Source organism: Schistocerca americana, chromosome 2 (genome assembly GCF_021461395.2).
Source record: "Schistocerca americana isolate TAMUIC-IGC-003095 chromosome 2, iqSchAmer2.1, whole genome shotgun sequence".
Lineage (NCBI taxonomy): Eukaryota > Metazoa > Arthropoda > Insecta > Orthoptera > Acrididae > Schistocerca > Schistocerca americana.
The window spans coordinates 868,438,637-868,459,622 of NC_060120.1; positions in this window are offsets into that span (position 1 = coordinate 868,438,637).

Consider the following 20,986-nt stretch of genomic DNA (forward strand, 5'->3'; position numbering starts at 1 on the left):
AGCCTAAACATTGCGTGCGGCCTTCTGCCCTTGAATGGTTATGGTAATTTATTTTAAAATCTTGAAAATTTTATTGTGGTCCTTCAGCCGTTTGTATTTCACCTTGTTTATGATTGTCTATCCACCCTTGCCTTGAGGCTTTCAGCCCAGCTGATATATATATATATAATTTTATTTGTAATTGTAACTGCGTGTCTTCAATCACTTGAATTTTACCTTTTCTTGTTTGGAGGCTTTCAGCCATGAAAGATTTGGAGTTTGGAACTCGTAGTTCTAAAAAAGTTCGGCTATGTGCTGCTTTAGTTGTAAATGTGTTACTAAATTACAATAAATTAGAATTTTAAGGTGAAACTGATCCGAACCTTATGTGCCACTTTCCACAGTCCCAATCACCTGTTCTGCCCAGCGGGTTTAGCGGGCGTTTCAGAGTCATGTCTTTACTAGCTGAGCGTCCGGCTTGAACTTTTTTTCGGAGGAGAGGTTATGTGGCTCCAATACCAGGACTGACGTTTCGTTTCCGGTTCGAAGTGATGAACCCATGTTTCAACGTCTGTGACGATGTTCGACAAAAAAGATGTCACGACCAGCCTCGCAACGCGCAGGTGATTCCGCGCAGATGGTCCTTCGTTGCACTTTACGGTCTTCTGTTAGGCGGCGGGTAACCAGCGGGCGCACACCTTTGAGAACCTTAGACGAGTATGTCAGCACTACAAGCAGAGACGTCCAGTTGCTGAGTGATGTGTTATGCCGGCACGCGGGATGTGGGACAGATTTGCGCCACAAGCGTCAATATTCCACGATGTACCACAACAATTTCCGTATGTTTTTAACCGAAATTGGCCGAGTAAAGGAATGTGTTGCGTTACTTTCTGAACGCTCCTCGTCAGTAAATTCCCAGCTGGGAAATATACTCGGAAGGATCAGTGTATTAAAACACTTGTTAATTTGGAAAAAAAATTAACAACTTTTTTTATGATTCACGCAACATTCCAAACGATTTTGAACATCATCACCACTGTGCCTGTTTTTCACGTTATCGAAAAAGGATTAGCATTTGCAAACCTCATTGAGAAAGCAGAACGAAAAACCTCAGTGAATACATATACGAGTCTGCACGCACCACCTACCTGCCCCGACCTGTTAAAACGCTGACTGCCGTGTTGTAGTGATGACGGTTATCGCTGAAACAACCGGTTTTGGGTTAACACCAGTTGTTTTCGTCCAGTTCAACCCGACTGTTAAAATATCTCAAAAAATCGATTTCTGAAATAATCGATTATAAAAATCGGTTACTGAAATAATAATTTCAAAAATCGGTTTCTGAAATAATCGATTTTTGGTTCTTTATTGCTATCACTTCCAGTGATATGCGTTGACTTTGAACAAAGATTGAAAATTCTAATGAAGGTGGACGAGTAGAACACGATCGATAAGGGTTTGAGGCCGTTGCAGAAATCAGTCCCATTGTGTGCATCAGAAACGGCGGGGGTGACGGAGACGGGCACGGAGACAGCGAGAGTGAATGTCACAAGTTGATGACTACCCAGCATCGTCGCTTTTAGCAGGTATCAATTTTTCACCATGAAGCAACCATAAAATTGAGGGTTCCGTTATAATTCAAAGATTACAGCACGTCAATAAACTTATAGGTCTATCAGTCAAATTTACCTTCTCTTCCAAGGAAGATTGTGGATGTTTCTCCTTGTATGATGTTAGTTTGTTGTGTCACCTCGCGTTCTTAATCTTTTAAAGCAAACAGAGAATTGTACTTCCTTGCTACCACACTTCGTCGAGTACTTCCGATTAGAAACGCCACCATTCTTCAATACATCTGATGTCTGCGGACGACAGCGAGAAACTGCTGTATAGAACCTGCTAGGGGAACGTCTTGAACACTGCACGTACTCACTTACGGTCTAATAGGCCACGCCACTCGGTAACTACACTCCTGGAAATTGAAATAAGAACACCGTGAATTCATTGTCCCAGGAAGGGGAAACTTTATTGACACATTCCTGGGGTCAGATACATCACATGATCACACTGACAGAACCACAGGCACATAGACACAGGCAACAGAGCATGCACAATGTCGGCACTAGTACAGTGTATATCCACCTTTCGCAGCAATGCAGGCTGCTATTCTCCCATGGAGACGATCGTAGAGATGCTGGATGTAGTCCTGTGGAACGGCTTGCCATGCCATTTCCACCTGGCGCCTCAGTTGGACCAGCGTTCGTGCTGGACGTGCAGACCGCGTGAGACGACGCTTCATCCAGTCCCAAACATGCTCAATGGGGGACAGATCCGGAGATCTTGCTGGCCAGGGTAGTTGACTTACACCTTCTAGAGCACGTAGGGTGGCACGGGATACATGCGGACGTGCATTGTCCTGTTGGAACAGCAAGTTCCCTTGCCGGTCTAGGAATGGTAGAACGATGGGTTCGATGACGGTTTGGATGTACCGTGCACTATTCAGTGTCCCCTCGACGATCACCAGTGGTGTACGGCCAGTGTAGGAGATCGCTCCCCACACCATGATGCCGGGTGTTGGCCCTGTGTGCCTCGGTCGTATGCAGTCCTGATTGTGGCGCTCACCTGCACGGCGCAAAACACGCATACGACCATCATTGGCACCAAGGCAGAAGCGACTCTCATCGCTGAAGACGACACGTCTCCATTCGTCCCTCCATTCACGCCTGTCGCGACACCACTGGAGGCGGGCTGCACGATGTTGGGGCGTGAGCGGAATACGGCCTAACGGTGTGCGGGACCGTAGCCCAGCTTCATGGAGACTGTTGCGAATGGTCCTCGCCGATACCCCAGGAGCAACAGTGTCCCTAATTTTCTGGGAAGTGGCGGTGCGGTCCCCTACGGCACTGCGTAGGATCCTACGGTCTTGGCGTGCATCCGGGCGTCGCTGCGGTCCGGTCCCAGGTCGACGGGCACGTGCACCTTCCGCCGACCACTGGCGACAACATCGATGTACTTTGGAGACCTCACGCCCCACATGTTGAGCAATTCGGCGGTACGTCCACCCGGCCCATTATACGCCCTCGCTCAAAGTCCGTCAACTGCACGTACGGTTCACGTCCACGCTGTCGCGGCATGCTACCAGTGTTAAAGACTGCGATGGAGCTCCGTATGCCACGGCAAACTGGCTGACACTGACGGCGGCGGTGCGCAAATGCTGCGCAGCTAGCGCCATTCGACGGCCAACACCGCAGTTCCTGGTGTGTCCGCTGTGCCGTGCGTGTGATCATTGCTTGTACAGCCCTCTCGCAGTGTCCGGAGCAAGTATGGTGGGTCTGACACACCGGTGTCAATGTGTTCTTTTTTCCATTTCCAGGAGTGTAATATATTACTGTCGCTGCAACGCTGTGCCATTTCTTACGACAAGTGATTGTTGCTAGTTTTTAACGGTACGTGTTGTTATTAAAATAGTGCTGATCGCTTTTCCAGATTTTCGTAATATTCCAGTGATTCATAGCAACGGGAATCTTACGAATAAACCTTACCCCTTTTTCAAAAATGTTTTGTTTGAAAATCAAAAAGTTTAGCATTACTGCAATGGCAAATTGATATGCGTTTTTTTTTGTTAGTAAGAATTGAAGAAACCTGTTATAACAGAGACCAAACAAACACCAAAGAATAACGGTCGGTCTTAGCCAACCCTACTACGATGCCGCCGGCAAACACAGTAACATTTCACACCTGGCACTTAGTGCCCTCCATCGGACAGAAACTCTGCTCTGTTTCGTTCAGTAGGGGGCTTGGACAAAATCTGGAAACACCGCGAGAAATGCGTATTGGACTAGCCAAGCCAGCAAGTTGCGTTGTTGTGTTTGACCGCGAGCGGCACCTGTGGAATGTCCTCACTACGTTGTAAGTGACAATGGGGGACAGAGCAATGTTGTCTGTACTTCTGAGTGCATTACGCTGGAGCTAAGTGAATTCAAATTTGGGTAATAGTTGGTGCTGTCATAGGGGGTGCTTTAGTAACTAATGTAGCCGAAGTGTTTGGTGTCTGAAGAGGCACAATATCGGAGATTCGTAGCGTTTACAAGGAAATCGGAGAAACATCACCTGCTAAGTCACAACGCGGACGAAAGTGTATGTTGAGTCATCGTGACAGATGATCATTAAAGAGGAGTGTGACGAAAAAGAGAAAGAGGACGACAACTGCAAAAGTCACTGCAGAACTGAATGTCGCACTTGCGAACAAAATCAGCACCAGAACAACACGAACGTAGCTCCATAAGTAGAGCGTTGCAGGACTAGCTGAAATTCCAATGAAAATACCTGTAACAGGGAAATGTGCCGAAACCATTAAACCTGGATGATGGAGAACGGGTGAATGCCATTTGGTCGGATGAGTATTGTTTCACATTCTTAAACTTCTGGCCAGTTTACATCCCAAGAGTGAAATATGGAGGGCGTTCCTTGATGATTTTAGCGGCCATATAGTGGGTTTCCTGGGTTATTGGAAATTTGTGGTAAATTCTTATGTGACCAAACTGCGGTGGTCATCGGTCCCTATACGCATTACTTAATCTAACTTAAACTAACTTACGATATGGACAACACACACAGCCATGCCCGAGGGAGGACTCTAACCACCACGTGGGAACTCGCGCGGCCGTGACAAGACGCCCAAGACCGCGCGGCTACCCCGCGCGGCTTTCCTGGATTGCATTACATTACGTTTATCGTTTTCCATGGATCGCTTGGAGAGGAGTCTCTGCGATGCGGAAAGAGTCAAAGATTTTTTACACAGATACATGGATGTTGTACAATTCTAATGCAGACAGAGTTGTGAGCTATAATCCTTGTGAAGATATTCATCGATGGAGTAGAAGGAGTTGGCCAACAGGAAGTTCTTTAATGCACTCGGAAACCGATCATTATCGGTTACAAGACCATTGATATGCTCTGGTAAGTTACTGAATATGTGAGTACCCAGGTATTTGACTCCTTTTTGTACTAATGTTAAGCTTTTATAGTCCTTATACAGATTGTTTTTGGTTCTGGTATTGCCGCCGGAGTGGCCGTGCGGTTCTAGGCGCTACAGTCTGGAGCCGAGCGACCGCTACGGTCGCAGGTTCGAATCCTGCCTCGGGCATGGATGTGTGTGATGTCCTTAGGTTAGTTAGGTTTAATTAGTTCTAAGTTCTAGGTGACTGATGACCTCAGAAGTTAAGTCGCGCAGTGCTCAGAGCCATTTTTTGGTTCTGGTATTATAATCATGTTTTGTGTAAAAGAGACATGTTGGTAATGACAAAGGACATCAATGAGTATATGTACTGAGAAATAGTAGTTGGAATACTAAGTTTATTAAACAGGTCTCTGCATGATGATCTGGGACTGACACAGATTTAATTCTAATGACGCGTTTCTGAATTTTGAAAATGTGCTCTTTGTGAGAGGAGTTTCTCCAAAAGATGATTCCAAAACTCATTAGTGAATGGAAGTAGGCCGAATAAACTAACTTCCTATTCTGCTATCATGTGTACTGCTAATGTGGCTCAACTAAGGCGTTTCATTAAGACTAGAGTGTGAGTTTCCCAATTCAGGTTGTGGTCAATTTGTAGCACTAAAAATTTGAAACTGTTACACTTTAATTTCATTATTTGAATCCATTATACCTATAGGGTCAGGCATTCTTTGTGAGATACTAAACTGTATGTACTGGGTCTTCTCAAAATCCAGTGACAATCCATTTGCTGTGAACCATCCATTGATACATACAAATATTTCATTAGCTCATTGCTCGGTGAGATCACGGATTTTTTTATTATACCAATTCTTGTATCATCTGCAAATAGGACAAAATTTGCGTTTTGTGACACTGCACATGGAAGGTCATAGTTACTCTGAAAGGTCGCTTTACTGACAAGGATTATGTAAGCATACTGGCACGTCGGGTCATTCATGGAACAGTGTTTGTTCCTGAATGGCGATGCAACGTTCTAAGAGAACAGAGCCCCTGTTCACACGACTCGCATAATCCAAGATTGGTTTTGTGAGCACGAGGGCGAACTGTCAATATTATTGAGAATTTGAGGTCTACTTCGGAGAGAAGGGTGCATAATCACTATGGACCTCTATCACAGTTACCTGAACTTGAAAGTATTTCACCGAAAGAGTGGTATAAGTTTCCCTTCCTGGACTCGCGAAGGCATGCCGGCCCCGGATCGAATCCACCCGGCGGATTAACGATGAGGGCCGATGTGCCGGCCAGCCTGGATGTATTTTTTGGCGGTTTTCCACATCCCACTGGGTGAATACCGGGCTGGTCCCCATGTTCCGCCTCAGTTGCACGGCTCGCAGACATCTGAACTATTCGCGCTATTCCATGGATTACAGTCGACGCAGACAGTTGGGGTACACTAATTCTGTCCCGGGGGGTACGGGGTGGAGGCAGGAAGGGCATCCGGCCACCCGTTAAACGTTAACATGCCAAATCCGATTAACGAAGGCTGACCCTGCGTAACTGAGGGACAAGGCTCAAGCGGTAGATAGATAGATTAGGAATGGTAATGCGTTGTGTTTCTGGTGGTTTTTGTATTTTTGTTTATCCTTGCATACCTTCGCTTGGCAAGGTATTATCAGTTTAGTCTTAGTAGCAATTCTATTTGATATAATTTCATGCATACCTTTGTCATTTCAATTAGAAACAAAATCGTGGGTATCACTGCTGTAATTATCATCTGTGTCCACAAAAAGCATTTTCTTCGTTAGTAAACTTCGACAGTACTGGCTCATCGATATCAGAATCTGATTCTTCCAACATTCTCAGCAAACGTTCGTTAGTGAAACCAGTCGTCTTTCTTTTCCTGGAGAAATTGCAGGATCTCGTGCAACTTCTTCGATTTGGCTGTTGATTTACACGCAGACACAAAAGGCGCACGCACTTCAGTCGACTTTCAGTAGAAAGTCGCTAGTGTAAAACGGGCTTCACCCGCTAACACAGTTGAAAATGGATACTTCGAGCAGGCCCTGTACCTTGTCTTCCGATTGCAATTACACGAGAACGGGATCCGTTTGAGTTAACTCCATTTGAGAAAGTGTTATCAGATAAAGTAAATCTCACTGTCCGTATCAAAACGTAAATTAGCGGTTAACTTTATAATGTACATAGAGTGGCGTTCGGTTTAACAAAAATTATCGATAAAAATTCTGTTCTAGGGAAAGTTGCACAAAACAACAATAAAACGGTGAATATGACATTGTACCTCATTTCCTGTACACCGGCGTCAACGCAATCTCGAACGCAAATTAATGCGCATACTAAATATGTTCCGTACTGAACAGAGTGGAACCCGAGGGCGCCTGCAGGCACCCGCTGTTGGTCAGGGGTCTCTCCTGTGTCTGAGGCAGCCTAGTGACGTCAACGTGTCAAATCACGATGGACGTGTGATTTTAAGCTCGACAGCTGGAAATAAGGCAGCTGGTTCGCAAAAGCAGTCGGAAGCGAATAGGGAGATGTATAGCAAATGTCAAGAGACTTTCTCTTACGCTACTCAACTTTAAGTAAAACGCGGCGCAGCCACTAACCTTTGTTAAATGTGGTGAACATCACAAGGCCTGAAACATCACTACACAGGATTAATGACGTCAGTCTAGTATGGACGATTCCACTGCGTAAGTAATTATTTATTCCAGAGATGGTTCTCATAATTTAGCTATAGACATGTGTTTTCTATTGCGAGTACAGTGCCGAAATTTTGAATTTAAAAATGTTACTTCGGTTTAAAGAAACATATTTTCTGCTAAATGCAATCAAAAATATTGAAATAGCTTATCTGAATAACCCATGAAATAATTTTTCACTCAGAGTAATGATTCAACGCCAGAATACTGCAAGTCAGTACACACAGAGATCGATTCAGTGAACTCACAAGAGTTATGAAGTGTGTTAAAAGTATGAAAAAAATATGTCAAATCAATTGACAGTAAATTAATTCACGTTACGTTAATGGATTTCACGACACTTTCATAGTAAGTCTGAAGGTCTTACCCAAAAACATTAGCTGTTGAGATAGCCCAATGAAGTTAATGTCAAGTTACCGTTGCGGATATTTTTCATTAATTCAGTCACACTCGGCTGTAATTGAGAACAGGAGGAGCATCTTATCCCAGGCTCTAAAGACGTCAGAATAATGACGGTCACTTACTGCTAAAACTGATATTTCAAAATAACTCTACCGTGTTGTTATACAACCAACAAATGTACTAGAACAAAACTTTTTATGTTAACCAGGCTTACTGATTTTCCTTACAAACAGTCGATGTTTTTAATATGATGGCATCAGATGATGATTCGTTTAACTATCCACAGGGCTCCAGTGTACATGTCCCTGGCTCTGAGCTCGTGTCTTGTGGATGGGGCAGCGGATTGCAAACTGAAGGGGCCGGGATCGATTCCTGGAAGGGTCGGAGTGTTTCTATACTCGGGGAACGGTGTTGCGGTGCCCCTACGTTCGCTTCGTCACAACCGGAATTCCACAGTTGACATGCTTGCGGGCATTCTAAAATAAGGAAATGAAATGACGGTGTGTTGTGTGATGGCCCTCAACTTCGTACCCTCAGACTCAGTGTTGAAATATTAAAAGCTTTGGCAGGTTTCGTTCTCTAGGGGCTGGGATACTTAGTTGCCCCATTACAGGCCAAATACTGCTGAGTCTATAGTATACAGTATGAATATACACATGAATCGAATCGTCAAAGGTTCCTATCACTCGGCAATTGCGAATGTAACGTAATTTATAAATGAAAGATTGCAATTAAATTAAATCAGCAGGTACTTTCTTAACGACTTTAAATGATGAGTACGATAGTAGAAATACTTTTGAGAATGCGGTGTAGCTCTACAAAACACTTATTCGTGTCGATGGTCCAGCAATTAAATAAAATATAAGTTGAGTAACAGGGAAACAACAGATTCCTACTGCACGTAATTAGTTATGAACGACAACATAGCTTGCGAGATATTCACTTCTAAGCGCACACTACGTCTTCACTGTGGAAACCACGGAAATCTCACAAGTCGGCACTCCAAAATATTTGTATCACGCGCGACCACGCGCAAACCGCTCCACACTCTCCAAGTCTCTCTTGCTACCGTGCGTCCGTCGAGCCGTACCGTCCAGCACTCCACGTCCAGCAGTCCCTGTGTCCTGTGCCATACTCTCCCGAACTCCCTCGCGCCACACACTCAGAACTACCTCGTGACATCTCTGGAAACGATGCTGCTCCCCAACCTCCATACGTCTCTCATTCACGAGCGCTGTGATTGGCTCGAGTGCTCGCGCTATGTCTTCAAGCCAACACACCCATACAAACATAATGAAACACATTCGAAATATTGGATTTACATTTAAATAACTTGAAATTAAATAAATATTCCTACGGCTGGACCATAAACATGCTCTAACAAACATTATTAAATACATAAACAAATTAAATAATCATATATCGAAGGAATAACAACAAAAGGTAGGCCAGTAGCCTAATGTCTCTGTGATTTCTAAAACACAGTAAATATTCAGCCAATTTCTTCTTGAATAGTATATATCGGATATAAACAAAGACATAGATGAATAAATATATTTATAAGCATGCTGCTACCGTTATTTTGTGTAACTGTGGAGTAGTTACGGCCTGACGCGATCGAAAGTAATCGGCCACTTTGACCTCAAATAACTCATGTACTATTTAAGTTACATGTCTGTAATTCATACCAATTTAGGTTTACACTAATAGCTTTCTAAAGACATGTAGATCGACGAAATGGGAAGAACAGTTTAGATTTTCGAGATTAGTTGCTGGTTGTTACTTCTATAATTTATCGTTAGATACTAATAAGTATATTGAAAAGCTGACTACATCATCAGAATTGTCGTGCAAATAATAGTAATGTACATGTTTCTTTTTGAGTTATCACGATTTATCTGGCTACTATTAATTTCTATACAAACTGTGAAATGTCTGCCATTACAGTTTCACAAAGTCCGCCATCTTTGGCACTCCCACCGTGTCTCCTTCATCGACACGGTGTCACAGCGGAATTCCCAGCCACGCGGCTGGACCATGCGCTGGGGCTACCCCCCTCGTCCGGCTAACGTTCGCCACCACGGGTTTGCTGGCGGGCCTCGGCTGGCCGAGCGGCCCGTGCGGCCACGCCAACTCCGAACATAGAGTATTTTCAGGGCGTCACAATTCGCCCGTTGCCTCACACGCTGTATGAGCAGGTCCCGAAAGCCAATAAATTAAAAAAGAATAATAATTCTGTCTACAACTTCTAACAGACAACATCTGACTCTGCTAGCCACAGAGATGCTTATTAGCACGATTAATGCCTGATCAGCAATTATTCCAGCGTACCACGCATCCACCCTACTTCTTCAAAATCAACAACATAAGGTCATTCAGTAGGCATCACTCATTCTTTATGTCCCATTTCCAAGGAAATTTGGCCGACCATCTATTACTGTATCACTTAACAGTTGTGTAACCAGAGAAGCCTCAGTGTACACATGTATCCAAACATTTTAGATACTCGTAATATATTTCGCAACAAGTTCTTACAACATAGTTGTAAATACATTATTTGCATGTTGCAAGTAAAATGCATAAAACTGGAAGAAATTGAAATTATGTGTAAAACTGCGTTGACTCGTTATTGTAGTTGGAGTGCTTTAATTCCTCTTATACATCTGCAGAGGATACTTGGTTAGTAGATATGTTCGTCGGAAAGTACAAATGGCAGTAGTTTCTGTCTTTAACTCACAAAATCTATTACTGATATTTTTACGAAGCTAAATAAATCACTGTTCACTAATATTCTTGCCGTCTTCATTGCATAAACTGCATCTTCACAGTAGGCACCGATAGACCTAATCGAAAATAGTTCTTGCTCTAACGTCGTGGTTCTTCAACGGCACCCACATCCGGCGCATGTAGGCATTCTTCTAACTGTACCGGAATATCGTAAGCAAATCTCCAGGTATGTATTTTCGCCAGATAAGTGGTTTATTTTTCAAGTGATCTTTCGACTGGTTCGGTGCAGTCTACTGTTTCCCTATTCCATGTTTCTTTACTTCATCGCTGTGTATTTAGTGTATGCAACATCCTCAGCAATACGCAATGCCTCTAGTACTTTACCCTCTGCTGCTCCTGCCAAACGCCTTCGCAAACGTCCCGCTAAACTGTTCCTCCATCAAATATAAGCCTTTCATTGCCTTTCTTTGTTACTACTTCCGGTGTTTATATATTTCTTTTAAAATTCTTCGAAAGCACCACATTTGAAATATATCCAATTTCTTCTTCTCCAGAGTTCCAACGGTTCACACAATCCTGCACGGCCTTTAGCGTTAATTCTGCGTAATCGTAGCTTGCAAAACTGTTTCCATTTCAGCATCGTTCAAAGATTTTGATGTTAAGTAACTCAATGTTCTCCTTTGCACTTTTCATCACCACTTTCATTATTTCTTTATTTACCTGCGAGTGAAATTCTCTGTTAAGTGTGCTTCCCACGGCAGAAATCATCTTCAGTAATTATATTTGGCGTCCCTGGCGGTCAAGTACGTTATCCATCTCGACCTACGCCACCTTCTCCGACTGTCACGCCCGGGTTGTCTGATGCGAGAACTGGGAAGAGCGCCAGTGAGCCTTAGCATTAAAATTACAATTATTAACGGATATTTAGCGGTAAATGTGATAAGATTCCGAGCTGTGTTTCTTGCAGGAAAATCGGGTACTTTTGAGCTAGTAGTCGAGGAGAGAAAGTACGCCGTAATCAAATCACAATCTAAAGGTTGTTGGCTACATAAGAATATTAAAGATGAGAAGACATCGAAGTAAGTGGCATGAACGTGGCTCTTTCGGTTGCTGAATATAGCTGATTTCTCTCTGGAGAAAATATTGACGTATAAAGTAAGTAATGTCCACACAGTTCTGATAAACCATGTACGGTTGTGTACATCTGGAACAAAATCTCAGAATTCAAGAAATCGTCACTTGTCGTGATAAGGGTGAACTTTCTGGTCATTGACAACACGCCAGGACTGTGAGATAGATTAAAGTCGAACGTATTTCCTTAGGAACTCGCCTTAGGATAACTCATACGTCTATGAAGTACGTCCACTTCAAAACAGTGTGGTTGGTTATGGGGTCATTATTCTACAGGCGGAGGCCATACACCGCTGCAGTTGAGGCCTCCAGATAATTCTGAGTGAACAAAAACCAAGGGAACTTGAGATAAGGGATCGATCTAAGTGCCATCTGTTTACGTCACTTGTTTTTCACACATTTGCTTAGTAACATCTTAAGAAAAATTAGTTTTTGTACAAGGGATTAGTATTTCAGAGAAAAAGTTCATAATAGTACTGCTTTAATGTGGATTGATGATCGAAATTAGTAATAATGAGTTCAGTGTGCCGTAGCCGAGGTCGCCAACGCAATCCGGTGCTGTGGCGCTTGAATCGTGGTTTGGTGCTGGAAGAAACTTTTACCGCCAGTTTTTTTGCCGGCAAGGTGAATAGAAATCACCAGAGCTTGCATAAATTTCCTTAGTGAAATTCCAAACCTCTCAGCAGTATTTCATAGTGTGAGATACGGTATATGATACTGTTGATGGAGGTCCACCCATCGGATGTGAAACGTCCCCTTAGAACAATTATACACGACTGTCCTTAAACAGATACACAATATTTTTTTTAGCGCAACGCAATCTGACTTTCAAAAATCCCTACAAAAGAATGGCCCTGACTAACATTAACCTATAAGTTTCACAAATCACTTACCTCACAAAAATCTTCGCTACTCAAGCTACTGCAATACAGCGAGCGCCACTACTGCCAGCTAAATAAAAGATTCAAAGTACTGAAGGCACTAACTACTGATAGGCATAGTTAGCAAATGAAAGATTTTGATAGAGAACAACCAATGTATTTACCTCAATAGTCATAATATATATAGCAATTGATGACAAATTACAAATCTCCGCCATCTCTCTCCCCACATCCACCACTGCTGGCGGCTCACCTCCAACTGCGCAACGCTACGCGCTGTTCACATCCAGCTGCCGCTGCCCAACACTACAATGGCAGACAACAATGCAAACTAGACACAGACTGCACACAGCACAGCCAGTGATTTTCATACAGTGGTGGCGTTACCAATAAAAAACCTAAACAGCCTACTTACAGATGGAGACGTTCACCTCGACAGCCTCCTTGATGCTATTCGAGAAGAGGATAAGCTATAAATTGTGTAAACGACAACTGTCTACATCATACCACAGTGCTGTACCGAAAGTCACGAAAAACAAATTGATATACTTGTGGCGTGTCGATCTAGGAAAATACCTCAAAATAGCCAACAAAATCCGCTTAAGCCACAGTGTATGCGCGTCCTGCAAAATGTTTAAAATCCTGCCGTCCGCTTACGCCACCGGCATTCGTTAACGTTATAAAGTTAACTCCTCCTGTGACGGTAATGAAGGGAAAAGACTTTAGAAGAAATTGTGAAAAAACTAATTACGGTTCCAATTATTCGATTTAAACTTAGCTCTTACAAACACAATTATCTCGTAATAAGAAGGCCAGAGACGAAAGAATTTAACTCACAGTTTTTACAAACCTATGGAACAAAATTTCCGCTGGTGCCTACTCAACAATATATAATTACGCGGATAAACCAGTGCCGCAAGAAGACGAGAGGGTATTAAAAATCTCACGCAACGCGTGTGCGCAGCAGCTTCAGCGGTTTCTTTAGGCCAATTTAAAATTATTTCCCGGCTTGATAGACCAATAGTGTCCTGTATCAAATTGTTTGTCCGTGCACCGCTGTGGTACATTGTAAACAACTATAGTTTATGCTATGATGCGAGTCGGCAACCGTTATGTTATTTCCCCGCAGCTAATGATCAATGGGTGGAAGGCGGCCAAAGGGATCTACTGCCGTACGAATCTGGACAGACAATCAAAAGATTAGTTGGCACTAGTGCACTTCAAATAAATATATTACTGAAGAATTGGTACGCTGTTGACAACTTCTGTCAGCCGCACACACCTATAAACAGGGGCCCGACACAGGCGGGCTTCTATGTACTTTGTTTGTCGGTAGAGATAGCTATCAATAGCTCGGTGTGACGCTCGGAACTGGCTAGCAACACGGAACTAATCTCGAGCTCTAAGAATGCTACCCATGTGCCCGCCACTTATAACACCGTTCTAGCGGTCTTCATTGGTCGACGTCCTGGAGGTTCTTCATTGATCAAGTCATCGTGCTGGTGACGCCCGCAGGGATCTCCATCGAGGCTCCCGCTCCAGCAATTTCGATAAGCGACGATATTACTGTTTACACACTGATACAAAATTGTTGAGGCTTTAGTGACCACTTGTGACATATTTCCTCTTGCTTCTGTCTCCAGAGCTTCGCTGGCACCTGTTTATCGATTTTTCTGACGTTTCAACAACACGAGCGTGTGCCATTATCAATGGGGCCATCCTCCGTGCCGGCACAGAGTTTCAGCCCCTCCCTTGACTCGTGATCATGCAACGCAAACATGACACCATTGCTATACGCACGCATATTAGTCATCCACACTCAACATCTATGATACTTAAGATATAGCTGTCACACAGCGCGAGGTTAAGGGGTTGCTGTGCGCGGAGGCAGAATAACCTTTTTGAAAAGGTAGCTGAATCTACCACGCGGAGTCTCCCAATCATTAGCGCTCTTCGATTCCTTCTTTCTCTTTGTATACAGCTGTCTTTTGCTGTCTGTAAAAGAAACTGTTATAATCGTGTGGAAACGTCTATGGATGACAACTGTTATTTAAATTAAGCAGACTGCTGCTAGTTTTGGTGTGGAACGCACAGAATTGTTGAAACGGTAATGAAAGTGAATTAAGTACAGCCAAACATATATTTTTGTCTGTAACAAGAATATAACTGTTGGCCGAGTGAAATTACATAAAAAACGATTTTAATATCATTGAATTCATACAACTTTTAGATAAACTTCATTTATCATCAGGAAAAAAACTGTTTTAGATGTGGAAATATTCCTCAATAGTTGAGAAATGGTTTCGGTTTTGACACTTATTTTTCGTCGCCTCCTATGTTATTGCCAGGGATTGTATGTAGTATGGCGTCGAGAGGACTCATACTAGGTGGATTAACTAACGGTTGACCATTAATGATCATAGTTATTATCTGATAACTCGATCTTAATTTAGTCTCTACAGTCGTTAACCTTAAATATGAATAACTATGCATCCACAACGTTCTCAAATGTAACTACCGTGTGGAGATAATTCGAGGAAACGTACAGGCCAGATGTAGATTAGAACAATCAAAAGGAACGCACGCACCGATTCGTATTTCGTGGCTATCTGGAACAATTAAAACGTACGATTAATAGAGAAGGTGGAAGGTCTTAAAACGATCAGCGTTGTCCACACAAATCCAAGTCTTAAGCGCAAAGGCGGCACAGAAGTGCTCTTGCAACTCCAGCGGCAAATTATACATGCAATGTCAGAGATGGGTTTCTGAAATATTTTGGTAAAGTCCATCGCAAGAAATTTCAAGCAGTATATTTGTTCCTACTCCCTACATTCCGCGAAATGATCATGGCAGGAACGAGAGAAACTAAGCAAATACCGACTGTCTTTCTTCCTGTGCAGTGTTATTGATTCCTTCCGGTGTGTGGCGGAGGGTACATCTCGTCCATTATCACTTTCTTCCTTTCCTGTTGCAATCCGTCATGCTGCCCATGTGTTAGTCATTGTTAAGTCAACAAGAACGTAGCTGCTTCACACACATACCCTATTGCTATTTCGAAATTTATCACCGTTTCGTGATGACGGCCATATGTTTTCCTCTGTTATAGAATTATTATCTCCAGTTTCAGCAGATAAATCGCTCACCAACTCTGATTGTAGACAACGTACTGCAGATTGCAATAATATTGTGCTGCAACAAAGTTATTATGAGTTTCTTTCTCTATTCTTAGATGCTTAGACAAAACTTGTAAATAACGTTATACACTTGGAAAGCATAGGGTAGAAATTATCATAGTGTTTCAAGCTACACTACAGCTATTTCAGCATACGACCATGTCACGCAGCGCATATGTAATCAGATATTTCAGATGTGAGAAGTTAAAAAATGTCAGCTGTAATGAGAATTTTGTAATGCTGGAAACTGCCTGAAGGGAAACGTTCGCTTAATACTGTATTGACATCGAATTTAGGTTTGCTATAGCACCGACAGCAAGATGGAGCGAAATCTAAAATCAAATTTATCACGCTCTATACCTACATGTAATCCGTGTTGCAAACAGCTGAAACGAAAATCGTGTACCTTACTCGTATCACTTCCACTTTACGTTGGCGCCTCATTAATTGGTTGAGGGACACCGGCAATTAACAGTGGCTGCAAAATTACGCTCGTTCACAATGCCTATTGATGATGATGGTACCGATGAATACAGATAGGGGCCAACACTAATTTGAGGTCATCTCGCTGTTGTACTTGTGTATAAAACTAGATCACGAGAAAGAACAGCAAATTACGAAATTTAATCTGTTATGAGTATACAATATACTAGGACGAAAACATGGTTATACCTGTAGCTGATTTGCTGACATACAGGGTGCGAAATGCAGAACTGTGTACTAATTGAAATCTGTGCCATAGTTCATTAATAACATTCGCTGGCGATTGGTGACGTGCCAGGCTCTGTGCAATCCGCTGCAGGATCTTTTCAATTGGTTAGGTGCTGGAGAATGTGCAGACCAGAGCAGCAGATTTCCGTCTGTATCGAAGTACGTCAGGACATCACGGACAACATGCGATCTTGCGTAATTGTGTTGAAAGGTAACGACACGGTTACGTAATGTCTTTTGTCCAAATTACCGGTTACTTCAACCAGAGGTGATCGTTTTGAATACCCAGTGGTACGCTGGATTGCTACGCCATATGCTGTGCCCGTGTGACGGTGACGAAAATAATATGGCAATGTTAGTTCTGCTCAGGGCCTCTATACACCGATACATTATATATTATAACAGATATCTGGATTTGTCTAAAAAGACGACGTACTGCCCCTGCTATGTCCCTGTGGATATTTGTCTTGCTGCAAACAAGCAGATTTCTTGACTCAAGGTGCGTGATGTGCTCTACGATCCTGCACGGCCAAGCGAACATGTGTCTTTCCTGTCTGAGCCACTAAGGTCCTGATTATGTTGAAGTATGGTCCTACTAAACTCCTCAATCCCATATTCGCACGACAGTTGTCGGGTTGCGACCAGCACCATTGAGGAAGTACAAAACACAGTCCCGATAGGTAACGATCATGCCTCTATTGAATTCGGCCATGTGCTGTTAGGCCATTTTCCATCTTAAAAAAGTCATAAAAGGATTTTCTCACAAATAAACAACACTGAAATGCGATCTCTGATTGAAGAAGGCGATTTATAATCCTTTCTTATACACGGAATGTAGATGGCGTTATTCCTAAATACTTAATGTGCTTAGGCTTTATGCTAATCATTTACATATCACAACATGTTTCACACTTGCACGCCGCCTTAAAAGTGATACAGTTTTAATGCCAGTGTATTTAGTAAACGTCTTTCCAATTTCAGCTACCAGAACCAACAAAATTTTTGTCAGACTATCATTAATGACGTGGCAATCAATGCAGTCTTCCCGCCTATCTATAACTCACATTGTGAGGAGTCCTGGAATAAAATAAGGTCGCGGAACGAATGATTACCAACTCCCTCTAAACACAATGTAATACTCCATCAGGTCTGGATAGCTGTTTCGAACAACTTAAGCGTTACTGTATGTACGATTATCATCACCTACTCTGATTTCCAACACATAGAGAGTGTTGACAATACCACACCGTACTTGGACATGCACGTGCGCCCACCCTGGACCGGGAAGTGAGTGACTTGGCGTCGACATTATAACAGGATGAATACTTGTTCCTTTTCTTGAAGGAGAGGACAGCACATAAAATACGACGCTCTATTGCTCTCAAATGGTTCAAATGGCTCTGACCAATTGGGACTTAACTTCTGAGGTCATCAGTCCCCTAGAACTTAGAACTACTTAAACCTAACTAACCTAAGGACATCACACACGTCCATGCCCGAGGCAGCGGTCGCGCGGTCGCGCGGTTCCAGACCGTAGCGCCTAGAACCGCTCGGCCACAGCGGCCGGCTATTACTCTCTATTAAAAATATTCATAACATACAACTGCTGAAATAACCATGAATGTATGTCTGAATCACATTATTATACCGATGAAAATTCAACATGACATCCCCGACTACAATTAATGTTGCCAGATGGTGAAGATTTACAGTAGCCACAAAGCTTAACGTCTCATTGTAGTGGAAAACATTGGCCACTAAAAGTGTAAGGTGATACTCAACCTGCCACTAATTTCAAATTACACATTCTGCTCTGCCACTGTAATCGTTTTATTCGTGATTCTGATTAGACACAGCAGACGAATAAGTTAAACATGCTTAAGACATCTACATAGGATTTCCCAATCGACAAAAGGCTTTCGACAGCTTAAAGTGGTGTCATATGTCTGAAACTCTCAGGGAAATGGGTATAAGCTGTATCGAAGAATGACTGGGTATCTAGTGGTAGCGACCACTCAGAATCCTACTGGATAGTACAGTTGTACTCAGGGGGTGAGTGTGTACTGGTAAAAGGCCAGTTAGGTCCAGTGGGAACGCTGTTGACTGTAAAGCATGCCATTACTTCATTCCAATGTGTGACATGTCATGGCTCAGCAAGGCAAACACGCCTCACTCTGTTGTCCCTGGCCGGCGCTCATGTATGGACGGCGGCTTCCGTCCTGGATGCTGAATCTGTGCCTTGAGATGCTGATGGAAGGCCTGTGGCAGACCGGCGGCCACTTGGAGGCCACAGCAGTGTCGGCAGCGGCATCCCACTTCCATCAGCAGCGAGGAGCCTAGATAACCCCTCAGCTCCGCACGCGGCTTCCGCAGCATTGTGTGGAGATAGGTGTGTGCGGAATTCGACTCGCTGGCGTCTGTGAGTGCTGGTGCTCAGGCACTAAGTACCACTAGGAACACAGCGCGGGCAGCAGCAGACACAGGCGGAAGGTCGGGATGGCTATGGCACCATGCCCCGGGAGGAATTATTACTGGCAGGGGGAGGCCCAACCCAATCCCGAACCCATGGCCGCTACTGGAAGCGCCCAGTCGTCTCCCTTCGCGGCGTGGCCCCTGATAGTGCTACTGGACAGGCGACGAGCATACGTGAGACTCATCGGTGAAGAGAACGTGAGTCCACTCGCCATGTTGTTGGGCCTGTCTGTACCGCTGCATGGTGTTGTGGTTGCAAAGATGGACCTCGCCACGGACTTCGGGAGTGAAGCTGTGCATGATGCAGCCTACTGCGCACAGTTGATGGACCTCGCCATGGACTTCGGGAGTGAAGCTGTGCATGATGCAGCCCACTGCGCACAGTTTGAGTCGCAACACGACGTCCTGTAGCTACCCGAAAAGCGTTATTCAACATGGTGGCGTTGCTGTCAAGGTTCCTCCGAGCCATAATGCGTAGGTAGCGGTCATCCACTTCAGAAGTAGCCATTGGGCGGCCTAAGTGAGGCATGTCATTGACAGTCTATCTGTATTTCCTCTATGTCCGAACAACATCGGTTTGGTTCACTCCGAGACCCCTGAACACTTTCCTTCTTGAGAGTCCTTCCTGGCACAAAGTAACAATGCGGACGCGATCGAACTGCGGTATTGACCGTCTAGGCATGGTTGAACTACAGACAACACGAGCTATGTACCTCCTTCCTGGTGGAATGACTGGAACTGATCGGCTGTCGCACCCACTCCGTCTAACAGGCGCTGCTCATGCATGGTTGTTTACATCTTTGGGCGGTTTTAGTGACATCTCTTAACAGTCAAAGGGACTGTGTTTGTGATACAATATCCACAGTCAACGTATGTATTCAGGAGTTCTGGGAACCGGGATGATGCAGAACTTTTTTTGATGTGTGTACATCAAGTACAATAACCACGAGGGAACAATAAGAATATAAGTCCAAGAGAAGGTATCTCGCATGAAAAGAACATTAGGCCAGGATGCTCTCTTTCTCCCCCAGATGTTCAACCCATAGACCAAGGAATCAACGGCGCAAATAAAAGGAAAGTTCACAACTGGCATTAAAATTCAGGGAGGAAGGATCACCACTCAAGGTTTACCACTTAACGGATGGAGGGACTGATGTCCCCGCACTTTAGGCCCTTTCACCCCAAACCAACCAACAAAATCTGTTATCCTTTCTAAAAGTGAGGAAGAATGGCAGACTTTGTTGAATAAATTACACAGTCAAATGACATGAAGTTTTGAATGAAAGCAGCTCAAAGGAACCTAAACACGCCGAGAAGCAGCAGAAAGTATATCAGCAATAAAATTAAGATTAGAATTGGTGTCCACTACATAGATGAACCAAAGGAATTCTCCTATCTTAGAAACGAAATTGCGCTTGACGCACGAAACAAGGAGGATGTATAAACCAGAGTATCAAAGGTGAAGAGGACATTTGTCGCTAAAGGATGTATCCTAGTATCCAACATGGGTCTTAGTTTGAGGAATAAATTTATGATAATGTACTTGTGGAACACAGCATTATATGAAAGTTTCTCATGGATTGTGGGAAACATGGAAAATAAGAGAATCGATGTTCTTGAGATGAGATGTTACAGAAGAATGCTCAAAACTAGGCGCTTTGGTAAGAAACGAGCAGCTTGCCCGCAGAACCCGCAGGAAAAGAAGTACGTGTAAAACTAGTACTGCCGGCCGTTGTGGCCGAGCGGTTCTAGGCGCTTCAGTCCGGAACCGCGTTGCTGCTAGGGTCGCAGGTTCGAATCTTGTTTCGGGCATGGATGTGTATGATGTCCTTAGGT